Source organism: Symsagittifera roscoffensis, chromosome 7, assembly GCF_963678635.1.
Source record: "Symsagittifera roscoffensis chromosome 7, txSymRosc1.1, whole genome shotgun sequence".
Lineage (NCBI taxonomy): Eukaryota > Metazoa > Xenacoelomorpha > Acoela > Convolutidae > Symsagittifera > Symsagittifera roscoffensis.
This window is the reverse complement of record NC_087068.1, coordinates 41711472-41726014: the sequence shown is the minus strand read 5'-3', so window position 1 is coordinate 41726014 and position 14543 is coordinate 41711472.

Below are 14543 nucleotides of genomic sequence, written 5' to 3'. Positions count from 1 at the left end.
ATTCACAGCCCTCCTATCAAATGAGAAAATTGCAGGAGAACTGTTGGCAGAAACAAGATACCCGCAGGATGCGTACTAATATGCAATCAGGAGAAAGAATGGTATAGTAATTAGTAAAGCAATTAAAGCAAATCAGTTTGGAACACCAGCAACCTCAAGAGCAACACTCAAACAGGAACTTGTGGGGAAAATTCAACCACGCCGAAAAGGTTGCAGCACACGCAGATATCAAAACAACCAAAAGCGCCGGGCAACTCTGCGAGGACAACACAATTTTCCACGGGGAAATTATAACACGCGATCAATAGATGGACAAGAAAAATCGTGTTATAAATGCGGCAGGCAAATTGGACAAAAAAAATTACAGTCATGCCCAGCAAAAGACAAAATCTAGACAAAATGCGCTAAACGCGGGCATTTTGCAAAAGTATGCAGATCAACAAGCGTCAATTACATGCAGGAGAAAAGCAAAAATCAACAGGAAGACAAAGAGGTAGACTCCATTGATATCGAAGAAAACAACGATCCAGCGGCGTATGCCGAATTTAGGTCATCAAAAGGCAGCGAGGAAATCCCACAGGACACTTTTACCGTTTCGACGATTTCAGAAGCGTTTGAAATACGAAACTCAATAAGCATATAAGAAGAAGACTCAAAAGGTCAAATTGTAAAAACAGAAACAAAATCAGAAAATCTATTTGCAATAGCTGACTCAGGAAGCCCAATGTCGTTTTTTCAATGAGAAAACGGCAGGAAACGACTGCTCAGCGATATTCAAACACATCCCGCCGTTGGATACCGCCCGAAACTTTGCTTGTTATAGCGGAAAAAGTATTGTTCCAAAAGCACGCCTTATAATTGCGGTGGAATGCGGAGGATTGACCGTCCAATCAGCACCGTTCATTATTGTGGACAATCGAAAAAGGAAATATCATCGAGCGGAATCTTTCACCTAAAATCGGCATCAAATTTATAAAAGACAAACCAAAACACAACCAGATTCTAAACATACAAGCAAAAGAAGAAGCATGAGACGAAATACGAAGAAATACACAACTGGGTTAAGGAGAACTTAAATAACTCTGCGTGCGAATCGGAAAATAAAAAAAACCACGTAATGCGAACTCGATTTGTAAAAGACAGCAAATCAATCCAACAGAAAGGACGACGAGTAACCATTTTTCTACAAGAACGAGTAGAAACAGTAATATACAAATTATTAAATCAAGAACCCATCAAAAGTCCAAATAAATGTTCAGACAAGCAATTCAACAGCCCAATTGTCATAACGATCAAGAAGGATCAGACCGTGAAACTAGCATTAGATTCCTAAAAATTAAAAGCCATACCCAAAAATTAATTTCAAATACCCAATATCAAACTGTTGTTGGACAATATCGCACAAACCATTAAGACGGAAGAAAAACAGAAAACTATTTTCTCGACACTTGATTTACCCTACGCATATTCAAAAAACCAGCTGGTTAACGAAACAAGAATACCTTGCAACTACAGCTTGATAGGTGGTAAAACTAAAAGAAAATACCAGTTCCAGACGGGATTTTATGGCCTTACGGATATGCCAGCCGAATTTTGAAAAGCTAACGATCTTATAATCACAAAATGTGAAAACACGTTTGCCTAAATTGATCACATAATAACTGTGACATAAAAATTGAGAAAACTAAATGACTCAACGAGACTGAAGGCTACAAAAAATATCTCTTCCTGAAAGCGCTTCCCTCAAAACCACACAACACAACTCCTCGAGCACGAAACCCTGAGATAGTGTGGAAATGAGAGTCAGACCGAGAAGAAAGCCTGTCTGACCACCGCTGACACAGCAAAACAATGACGACCACATAAAAGCGCTGAATGACCCATTCAAAACAACACGCCCGCCACAAAACATCCAAGACGCAGGAGAATTATTCCCGAACAAGAAAACCGTAAGAATACCAAAAATTATCTAACATAGCAACAACTAGTTCACCAGATAGCCTAAACTGGGAAAACGCAAAACTTGGAAAACGCAAAACTGGGAAAACGCAAAACTTTTACATCGGAAAAGCTTGATGTATCCTCCTCTCCAGCCGGAAATCATGCACGACCTTGAATGCTGTTCTGAAATAGATGGGAAGATAACACGATGGCCCAAAAAAACCATTCGAAACCATCATATATGACCCTGAAGGACAAGAATTCTCTACAAAAAGTAGCCTAGGTGTAAGAACAAATCATTCACTAGCTAAGGAAAGGGAAGATTTAAATCTAAGAAACAAAGGAACACAAAAACAAATGGACACTAACATCAAAAAACATATACAACAGGCAGCTAGAAAGACGGTCCGTCTCGCAACAAAAGTTAAAGATCCCAAAACATTTGAGCAGAAGTGAAAAAAGAATTGATGGTAGAATCTCAGTATATACACCGCACATAGCTTGAGTACAAACTAAGGGAAAACAACCTTAATTACTGAGCAACTGCGGCTTCGCATTCGTACCAAACCCAAAAATATATGGATCGTGCAGATCTTCACGGCTAAGCGATTATGTGGCGTACAAAGCAGACGTACAGGTCCATCCTCCCGGAACATTTCATGCTTTGGCGCGTTTGACTGCTCGATATCTAAAAAACGCAAGCATGGACCTGTTCTGCTATCAGGTCCATACAGGTAACCGGATGTGGCGTACATGTGCATTATTGCGTTTTTTTAGACATCGAGCAATCAAACGCGCAAAGCATGAAATTTTCTGGGAGGATGAGAAGGCAGGACTGCCGAAGAAACTGTCCCGAAAGGAACAACAAGCCAGGAAAGACGCGGTAACAGAGATAGATGGAAAGAAAAGCAAAGCCAAAAACTGGCAAACAAACGTGCGGAAAATCAAACCCCAGACAGGCCAGAGGCATAAAATTTAAAATTGCTGACAAAAAGGACAAGGAAACAGACCCTCCGTCATGCGACGGATAGTCTTCCACAGGCTGGGAGAACAGAGAACCTTCTTCCAAAATACAGGACAAAAAACAACACCACCATAGCCCGCAACAACCGCAGAACCAACAAGAAAATCCACAAGAGCACGACGGGCCACACTAACCACAGCCTTGGGTAACCCAATCCCAATCAATACCATCGACTCGCCTCGGAACTTTTCAATTGCATCTTCAGATAAGCAAATCAATGGCACCACAAGTAATACGAGTATCAAGAGCCTCATACACGAAATGGGTTTTGCAAAAGTTTCGTCAGAATTTGTGGCTTGCATAAATTTTTTTGAGACGATAAAACCAAAGAAAAATGACAGCAACAACATCAGCGTTATAGACGTGATCTTGTCTTCTGATAGCCCAAAGAAGACCGTACTAGCCAATGACAAAGACAAGAGGAGACGAAAACCACAGAAGAGCACGAGAAGGTCCACGAGGAGGAAGAGGCCCAACAGCGCCATTGACGAAAACTAAGAATATACCTATCACAAAAACGAGCGCGGAGGCAGAGGAACAGAAACAAGGAAGAGACAAAAAGCAGAAAAAAAAGGAGAGGAAATGAAATCCCATAGGGACTAAAAAGGAACTATAAAACTCAAAATTTGGTCCCACAGGGACGGTCAAACTCTAATTTTCCCAAGAGAGACGAATGTGGGGGGATTGGCATGAATTATCGTTATGTATCTACTTTTATATACAGCTAGTCAGAGACCAAATAGATGGCTTTGACTGATATAGAAATATCAGATTGGTGAGCGCAACCGCTCAGGTGGTGTTGAATTGAGAATTATGGTCAGAATTTCTTTTAGTCAGAATTAGCTAGATATATAACCAATCCGTTCGGATTCTAGAAAAGCTCATACGTTACGGTATGACACCAGTTTTCTAAACTCTAAATTACTTTATTGCATGTTTAGCAAGCAAATTGTAACAAAAGTTTCAATTGAGGAATCTTTTAATTATTTGACCTATCAATCTTTTTAAAAAAAGTTAGTTCTCGTTTCGGCTTTTGCGTCTGCGCGCCTTCTTAGGTACGAGTTGTAATGATGAAAACAATAGTCGGGAAACTTCGCCGCAACCAAAACGCTGACATAGTTGTGGAACAATTCAACTATTGTGACACTTCGCGCGATGTCAGGAAGACTGCAGAACTTTTTCTCATAGTTTCTGCGTATGCTTAAATGATTGACTGTGTTCTCTTGAAAGAGTCGCTCATTCCTCAGGAGACAGATAATTTTTACTTTGAAAAACGGTTCACTAAATACATCTAGCACCAATAGGCCTATAAGACACCCCGAAAGTCAATGTTGGCAACGCAACAGTTAAATATGGTATATAATTGTTAATATACGCACTACCAATCTTTCGCGAATAGTGAAATTCATTAAGTTGTTTGAGACAATTGGAAGGGCCTTGTAAAATCTATAAACAAAACACTTAATGTCTTCAGTTAATAGGTACTGGATGGACATTTTTGAATAAGTATTTTCCTTCTTGTCTGTAATCACTTTGTTTTTGTATTTTTGACATCAATTTTGTGCGTTGGCTGACATTTTTTTTCGGTTTACTGAGAAATCCAGAAAAAAAGCAATGATACAATCGTTGTTTTTTAGAGGATCTTTTGGATAGTTAAATTGGCAACAGGTGGAACCTGATCTAAACTATATTTTATGATTGGATAAATTAGATATTTTACCACTGTAAAGTATTTATTATTAACCAATCATGATCCATCTAACTAACAACCCACTTATTTGTAAGTGCTGAAATTACTTGTAATTTCAGCACCAGAGAGATTTGAATTTAACTTAGAAATTAGTTGTCTCTCCGAGAGAACTTCAGCAGCCGCAACAAACCAGTATACCCTAGATCTATTGAGCCTAGCAGAGACTAGTTAAACACCCTGAGACTAGTAAGTATAAGAGTAAGATTAGGATCGGTATTAGACTAAGAAGTTGCACGAATCTATCCGGCCGAAAATAAGATAGCGTGACGAGCAGACGGTGTACCCTATCCGAAATTACTCTATGAGTTAACCACATCGGTCCTAACTCATCTGGTGCGACCATAAGTCTCGAATAGACCTTAACAGCTTAGATTCAACCAAAAAAATAGATTAGAATTTAGACAAAACATTTTTAAAATGTTATACGACGATAATTTATTCGAAATGTCTCTACGACTCAATAGATCAGAGCCGATATTCCGAACGATAGCAGAACTACCCGGAATCGCAAGAAGACCTCGAACAAGAAACGACATACGACAATGTAGAAACTTACCATATAGTTATATGATTGTACGGCAAAAGCCAACACAAACTTTTATATTTAGAATCCTATTAGCAATGAATTTAGATTTTCATTTGCAAACATAAAATTTTGAAGTCAAAACTTCATGATCATTACAGGCGCTAAATAAAATTATTAATATACAATAACGATTGATAAAAAGATCTCAGATCGTTTTCTTAAATTCTGCAGTCTTATATAAAACATGTTTGGAAAATATTTATTGAAAAAAAAAACAAAAATTAGTAGAATGACAATAAATTGTTAGTAATCATAAAATCATTTGTTGTCCCAGCTTCATCACCTAAACATAACAGCAATCATAAGCTCACTAATATCATTAAAAAACTAAATCTTTTTCTTAAATAAATTTAAACCATTTAAAACTTAAATTCACTTAATTTTAAAATCAGATCATCAAGGCTTATCCTTGGATCCTAACTAATTTCTATTTCACTAAATTTAAAACTTGATCATCAAGGCCAATCCTTGGATCAAAAAGAACAATTTTGTTCTCCCCCACCCACTTAGCAAGTGTCTAACGACCTCAAACGTCGATTCACTATCCAACCCTTCCAAAAAACCCAAGACTAATAGAAATTTTTCAACAAAACTAACCATTCAAATTAGGATAAACAGTGAAGAACTTCGGTTATTCATCCTTCACTTGAACCCTCCTCTTACCAGACCCAGGATAAATCTTAGACTTAGTAAGTTTAAAATAGTATCAAACGAACTACTCGCGTTCTAATTATACCTGAACCTTGTGGATCGATTTACTATTCTCCAACCCTTGAACACAATCACTACCCCTAAGTAAGATTAATTAAGTTAACACCTTAGCTTATACTAGCCACGAGAAATAAAAAAAAATCATTCTTCGGAATCGATATACTTTTTTGTCCAACCCTGAACAAAAAGACCCAGGTTAGGCTAACCAAAAAATCGTAAGGACTAACAGTTTAAGAAAAGTAGACATCATCTAACAACTTTTTGCATCCCTCATCCTAAACCTTATGTCATTCAAAAATCTAGGAAATAAACAAACAATCGTTTTACACAATTGCGAAATAGATAACAAAAATACGATCTTGTAATCACACCTCATACACAAACAGTTGGATATATTAGAACAAAACGACTAACAATTAAAAGAAAAATAATAAACAAACAAAGACAAATCACACGAAAAAGATTTTCAAAAAATAGAAACGCATTTTCAGAATCAGAAGCCAGCAATTTAAATAAACTCTATAAATTAAAAGAATCGATTGACAAAAATTGTCCTATTCACGATCAATTATATTTTTCCGACTCAGAAACAACTTCAAATTCATCAAAAAGAGGAAAAAGAAGAATAAAAAAACAATATAAACACAAACCAGTACACTTGTATAATTGGAATCAACCAATTAGGCACATCGATAGTTTTATATTAACAATCATTAAGCAAAAAAATGAGCCACAGCCACAGTCAAAGTGACGAAAGTCCAGATGACGAAGAAGTTTACCCCTTCCTCATAGATGCACCCAATGATAAAGGGCTGCATATATTTTGCAAGAATTTACTCCTAAATTTGTTTGAACCCGGAATCAGTCCATGCAAAGCAGAATTCCCAGATGTAAAAATCAAAAGACAAATTATTGAACATTATCTGAAGGATATATGTAATTTAACACAACAATACGGAATCTACACCATAGAATTCAGCACACCAAATCCGAATCATCGCAAATATGTAATTCAAACAGACGATCTTGAATTAGAATTTTCAAAAGTATTCTTAGAATATATTAAAAGCATACAATACCATAACTCACAAAGAGCAAATTCTATATTCACTAACGAAGTCTTTGCAATAATATATAGCTATATTTCAATATTAGAAAAAACAGAAATTCAAAGTATCTCACCAACTGAGACATCCAAACATATAAAAGTACGAAATAAAATTACATTATTTTCAACTTTTCTACATATAATCAAAGAAAATTTCACTAAAGACGATGTTTCACAACACACAAAACATGATTTACAAAAAATTTTGGCATGGTTTATAATAGATTATTTTACACATAATAAAGACTTAATTTCACAAGCAAGAAAAAATTTTAGACCTCAAAATCCAAACGATGATACTGCCATCACAGAACAGTCAGATTAAGTTTGGGACCCTGAATGGTCTCATCATGCATTTATAAATATCCCACAATCAATCTCAAGTCAAGCAATAAGTACAATATCTTATCAAAGAGATTTTGTAAGAGTAGTACCACTGACCATTGATGCAACACCATTGAACTACAATATATTTTTTACCTGATACACGAAATAATAGTTTAAATTCGACCGTCATACACAATGAAAACCTTAATGGAACTAGAAATCTTACACAATAAGATATTCAAACACCATCAAACTTCATAAATGAAGAAATCGTCCAAACAACAACAACTACACAACAAAGTATTTCACCAATACGTCCAAATTTAACAACACCAAAAAATACAAACACTTCAACGGCACAAGTAACCTTACAATCAACCGTTAAACCTTCGGTTGCTCCAAAATATTCACTTATGGATTATCAAACATATAGACCTACGACAATACCGTCAAAAACACGAAGAAAGTTCACAAGAAACACTTTTGCAGAACACAATTATAACTACGCACATTCGTCAAAAACAAATTATCCCCCACGAAAACCTGATAATAATCATATAAGTTCTCATCATTGGAATAACCCAATGACTACAGCCAACTCAGTAAATTTTCAAACTAATTCACATCCCCCACAGGATCGCAGTGAAAATTACCCATTTTTTCAACAAAATAAAAATTAAAAGCAAGCACCTCATCATACGGATTACTTATCATCTGATGACAATTATTTACAACCAGATATTTTTGCACCGTATACCCAAGAATATCGCGGACAAGGAGCACAAAAACCTTAAACATATAATAGAATTTTTTCTCAAAATCCAACAGAAACACGAAATCAACAACCAATACAAATGCAAAATCCAACTAATACACAATCTTTTCAACCAATTCAACCACAAAATCCAACGATCACACACTCGTACCAACCAACTCAAATGCAAAACGAAATACCACTCCCATATTATCTTCAACAACACGAAATAACAAAGAATCAACTTTCAAATTTTTCACAAATGCCAAATGCCGCAGAATCACTACAAATGACAATGAATCCATACCTTATGGGTGGATCATCAATAACATCAAATAAACCACTAAGGGTTTTCACAGGAACAGATCCTGAATATTCTGTAGAAGATTATTTAAATGCAGTAACAGCAAATTTACTTTTAAATATAGGACCTGAACCAATTAATACACCATTACATCAAAATTGGATACATCGACGCACAGCGTTGATACAAACAACCTTAGATGGCGCAGCCCAAAAATGGTTTTCAGTATTACCTATAGAAATAAAATCAGATTGGAAAAGATTTACACAAGAATTTTCAAAAATGTTTGACTCTGAAAGAAATAAACAACACCAAAGTGTTTTATGTAATGAAATTCGCAGATTACCAAATGAAACCATCAAACAATTAGCAGTACGCATCGAAACACTAGTTCGAAAAGCATATTCATTAAATTCACATGACTATAAAAAAAACAAAAACGACAGAAATTTTAATGATGACCTTAACACCTCAATTAAGGAAAATAGCAATAAAAAAGAGAGCATCTCATCCTTCCTCAATTCGAGAGCCAGATTTAGATTTTCGAAAACTAGTAGACAAACTAGAACAAGCGGAAATCACAATGAAACTCGAAGAAACAGAAAATCTAAAACTACAGTATGTTAATCGAATCGAAACAAACACTACGCACATCAGTAACATACAGGAATCAGATACATTCTAGTTGAAAAAATCACTGAAATACTAAATATTTATGAAAAACACCCAAATTTTAAAGGCAAACCATCTTTCAAAAAATGGTGTAATTATTGCCGACGATACGGACATAGTATCTCTGCATGTAGACAAAAACAACAAGATAACCAGAACAAACCTCAAAAACATAGAGAACCAAACAAATCATTCAATCAATATATGAAGAAAGATCAAAATTTACCAAACAAAAACATATAAAGTAACAACAGTTCAGGAAAACCACTTCCGAACGACACCAGTTACACAAGGAATCAATCACCATATAACTCAAGTTATAGAGGAAGATCACCAGAACGAAGAAATACACAGAATTAGTCACAAAATAATTATAATCGATCAAATAGTCGAAATAACTATTCAAGATCAAATTCCAATGCAACACAATTTGTTTCTAGATCCAGTTCCCAATCAAACCCAAGGAAAAAACACTATTCCAATAATCAACCACGAAACTCATCATATAACAGAAACAGAAACTATTCACATAATAGAAATAGAAGTTATTCGAACAATCGAAATCAGAATTACCCGAACAACCGATCAAGAAATAACTCATATAACAGATCAAACTATCACAGATCAAATAATAATTATCAAAACAGATCACGGAATAATTCACAAAATCGAAATTCAAGTTATAATAATCGATATAGAAATTATTCTCAATCACCACATAGAAATAATAACCATTATGATAATTCTAAACATTGACACAGAGATAGTACACCAAAACATCAGAGACAATTTAGTCAAGTACAATCAAATGAAGAAACAACATCAGACCTCCCAGAAATTGATGACACAGGAAATAACGAACTACAATTAAATCAAATAAACTGTGAATCATCAGACACAGAAAGTGATACAGAAAATACCATTTCCATCAATATGATAGCAGTCGAAAACGACTACGAACCTATTATATATGAACAACCTTTTACATCACACATATATGAAAATCAGTTGGAAATTCTTCACAATTATTACATTGAACCCATCAATTCTACACAAACTGCACAAGACATAAACGAAATTAACACGGTAAGTAAACCCAACGAAAATAACAAAATAAAAAGCTTAAATACGAATCACATTTACCAAAATATACAAAAAAAACAACCCAAAGAAAAAATTTGGACAATACCATTTCTTTTAGAAAGCCCAAGAAACAAGGAATTTCAACCACCAGACCTTGAAATTGATTTTTTAATTGATTCAGGAGCAGAATCAAACATAATTAAGATAAGTAAATTAAGTAAGTTAACACCTTAGCTTATACTAGCCACGAGAAAGTAAAAAATCATTCTTCGGAATTGATATACTTTTCTGTCCAACCCTGAACAAAAAGACCCAGGTTAGGCTAACCAAAAAATCGTAAGGACTAACAGTTTAAGAAAAGTAGACATCATCTAACAACTTTTTGCATCCCTCATCCTAAATCTTATGTCATTCAAAAATCTAGGAAATAAACAAACAATCGTTTTACACAATTGCGAAATAGATAACAAAAAATACGATCTTGTAATCACACCTCATACACAAACAGTTGGAAATATTAGAACAAAACGACTAACAATTAAAGAAAAATAATAAACAAACAAAGACAAATCACACGAAAAAGATTTTCAAAAAATAGAAACGCATTTTCAGAATCAGAAGCCAGCAATTTAGATGAACTCTATAAATTAAAAGAATCGATTGACAAAAAATGTCCTATCCACGATCAATTATATTTTTCCGACTCAGAAACAACTTCAAATTCATCAAAAAGAGGAAAAAGAAGAATAAAAAAACAATATAAACACAAACCAGTACACTTGTATAATTGGAATCAACCAATTAGGCACATCGATACTTTTATATTAACAGTCATTAAACGAAAAAATTAGCCACAGCCACAGTCAAAGTGACGAAAGTCCAGATGACGAAGAAGTTTACCCCTTCCTCGTAGATGCACCCAATGATAAAGGGCAGCATATATTTTGCAAGAATTTACTCCTAAATTTGTTTGAACCCGGAATCAGTCCATGCAAAGCAGAATTCCCAGATGTAAAAATCAAAAGACAAATTATTGAACATTATCTGAAGGATATATGTAATTTAACACAACAATACGGAATCTACACCATAGAATTCAGCACACCAAATCCGAATCATCGCAAATATGTAATTCAAACAGACGATCTTGAATTAGAATTTTCAAAAGTATTCTTAGAATATATTAAAAGCATACAATACCATAACTCACAAAGAGCAAATTCTATATTCACTAACGAAGTCTTTGCAATAATATATAGCTATATTTCAATATTAGAAAAAACAGAAATTCAAAGTATCTCACCAACTGAGACATCCAAACATATAAAAGTACGAAACAAAATTACATTATTTTCAACTTTTCTACATATAATCAAAGAAAATTTCACTAAAGACGATGTTTCACAACACACAAAACATGATTTACAAAAAATTTTGGCATGGTTTATATTAGATTATTTTACACATAATATAGACTTAATTTCACAAGCAAGAAAAAATTTTAGACCTCAAAATCCAAACGATGATACTGCCATCACAGAACAGTCAGATTACGTTTGGGACCCTGAATGGTCTCATCATGCATTTATAAATATCCCACAATCAATCTCAAGTCAAGCAATAAGTACAATATCTTATCAAAGAGAATATGTAAGAGTAGTACCACTGACCATTGATGCAACACCATTGAACTACAATATATTTTTTACCTGATACACGAAATAATAGTTTAAATTCGACCGTCATACACAATGAAAACCTTAATGGAACTAGAAATCTTACACAACAAGATATTCAAACACCATCACACTTCATAAATGAAGAAATCGTCCAAACAACAACAACAACTACACAACAAAGTATTTCACCAATACGTCCAAATTTAACAACACCAAAAAATACAAACACTTCAACGGCACAAGTAACCTTACAATCAACCGTTAAACCTTCGGTTGCTCCAAAATATTCACTTATGGATTATCAAACATATAGACCTACGACAATACCGTCAAAAACACGAAGAAAGTTCACAAGAAACACTTTTGCAGAACACAATTATAACTACGCACATTCGTCAAAAACAAATTATCCCCCACGAAAACCTGATAATAATCATATAAGTTCTCATCATTGGAATAACCCAATGACAACAGCCAACTCAGTAAATTTTCAAACTAATTCACATCCCCCACAGGATCGCAGTGAAAATTACCCATTTTTTCAACAAAATAAAAATTAAAAGCAAGCACCTCATCATACGGATTACTTATCATCTGATGACAATTATTTACAACCAGATATTTTTGCACCGTATACCCAAGAATATCGCGGACAAGGAGCACAAAAACCTTAAATATATAATAGAATTTTTTCTCAAAATCCAACAGAAACACGAAATCAACAACCAATACAAATGCAAAATCCAACTAATACACAATCTTTTCAACCAATTCAACCACAAAATCCAACGATCACACACTCGTACCAACCAACTCAAATGCAAAACGAAATACCACTCCCATATTATCTTCAACAACACGAAATAACAAAGAATCAACTTTCAAATTTTTCACAAATGCCAAATGCCGCAGAATCACTACAAATGACAATGAAACCATACCTTATGGGTGGATCATCAATAACATCAAGTAAACCACTAATGGTTTTCACAGGAACAGATCCTGAATATTCTGTAGAAGATTATTTAAATGCAGTAACAGCAAATTTACTTTTAAATATAGGACCTGAACCAATTAATACACCATTACATCAAAATTGGATACATCGACGCACAGCGTTGATACAAACAACCTTAGATGGCGCAGCCCAAAAATGGTTTTCAGTATTACCTATAGAAATAAAATCAGATTGGAAAAGATTTACACAAGAATTTTCAAAAATGTTTGACTCCGAAAGAAATAAACAACACCAAAGAGTTTTATGTAATGAAATTCGCAGATTACCAAATGAAACCATCAAACAATTAGCAGTAATTATCGAAACACTAGTTCGAAAAGCATATTCATTAAATACACATGACTATAAAAACACAAAAATGACAGAAATTTTAATGATGACCTTAACACCTCAATTAAGGAAAATAGCAATAAAAAAGAGAGCATCTCATCCTTCCTCAATTCGAGAACCCAATTTAGATTTTCGAAAACTAGTAGACAAACTAGAGCAAGCGGAAATCACAATGAAACTTGAAGAAACAGAAAATCTAAAACTACAATATGTTAATCGAATCGAAACAAACACTACACATATCAATAACATACAGGAATCAGATACAGACCTAGTTGAAAAAATCACTGAAATACTAAATATTTATGAAAAACACCCAAATTTTAAAGGCAAACCATCTTTCAAAAAATGGTGTAATTATTGCCGACGATACGGACATAGTATCTCTGAATGTAGACAAAAACAACAAGATAACCAGAACAAACCTCAAAAACATAGAGAACCAAACAAATCATTCTATCAATATATGAAGAAAGATCAAAATTTACCAAACAAAAACATATAAAGTAACAACAGTTCAGGAAAACCACTTCCGAACGACACCAGTTACACAAGGAATCAATCACCATATAACTCAAGTTATAGAGGAAGATCACCAGAACGAAGAAATACACAGAATTAGTCACAAAATAATTATAATCGATCAAATAGTCGAAATAACTATTCAAGATCATATTCCAATGCAACACAATTTGTTTCTAGATCCAGTTCCCAATCAAACCCAAGGAAAAAACACTATTCCAATAATCAACCACGAAACTCATCATATAACAGAAACAGAAAATATTCACATAATAGAAATAGAAGTTATTCGAACAATCGAAATCAGAATTACCCGAACAACCGATCAAGAAATAACTCATATAACAGATCAAACTATCACAGATCAAATAATAATTATCAAAACAGATCACGGAATAATTCACAAAATCGAAATTCAAGTTATAATAATCGATATAGAAATTATTCTCAATCACCACATAGAAATAATAACCATTATGATAATTCTAAACATTGACACAGAGATAGTACACCAAAACATCAGAGACAATTTAGTCAAGTACAATCAAATGAAGAAACAACATCAGACCCCCCAGGAATTGATGACACAGGAAATAACGAACTACAATTAAATCAAATAAACTGTGAATCATCAGACACAGAAAGTGATACAGAAAATACCATTTCCATCAATATGATAGCAGTCGAAAACGACTACGAACCTATTATATATGAACAATCTTTTACATCACACA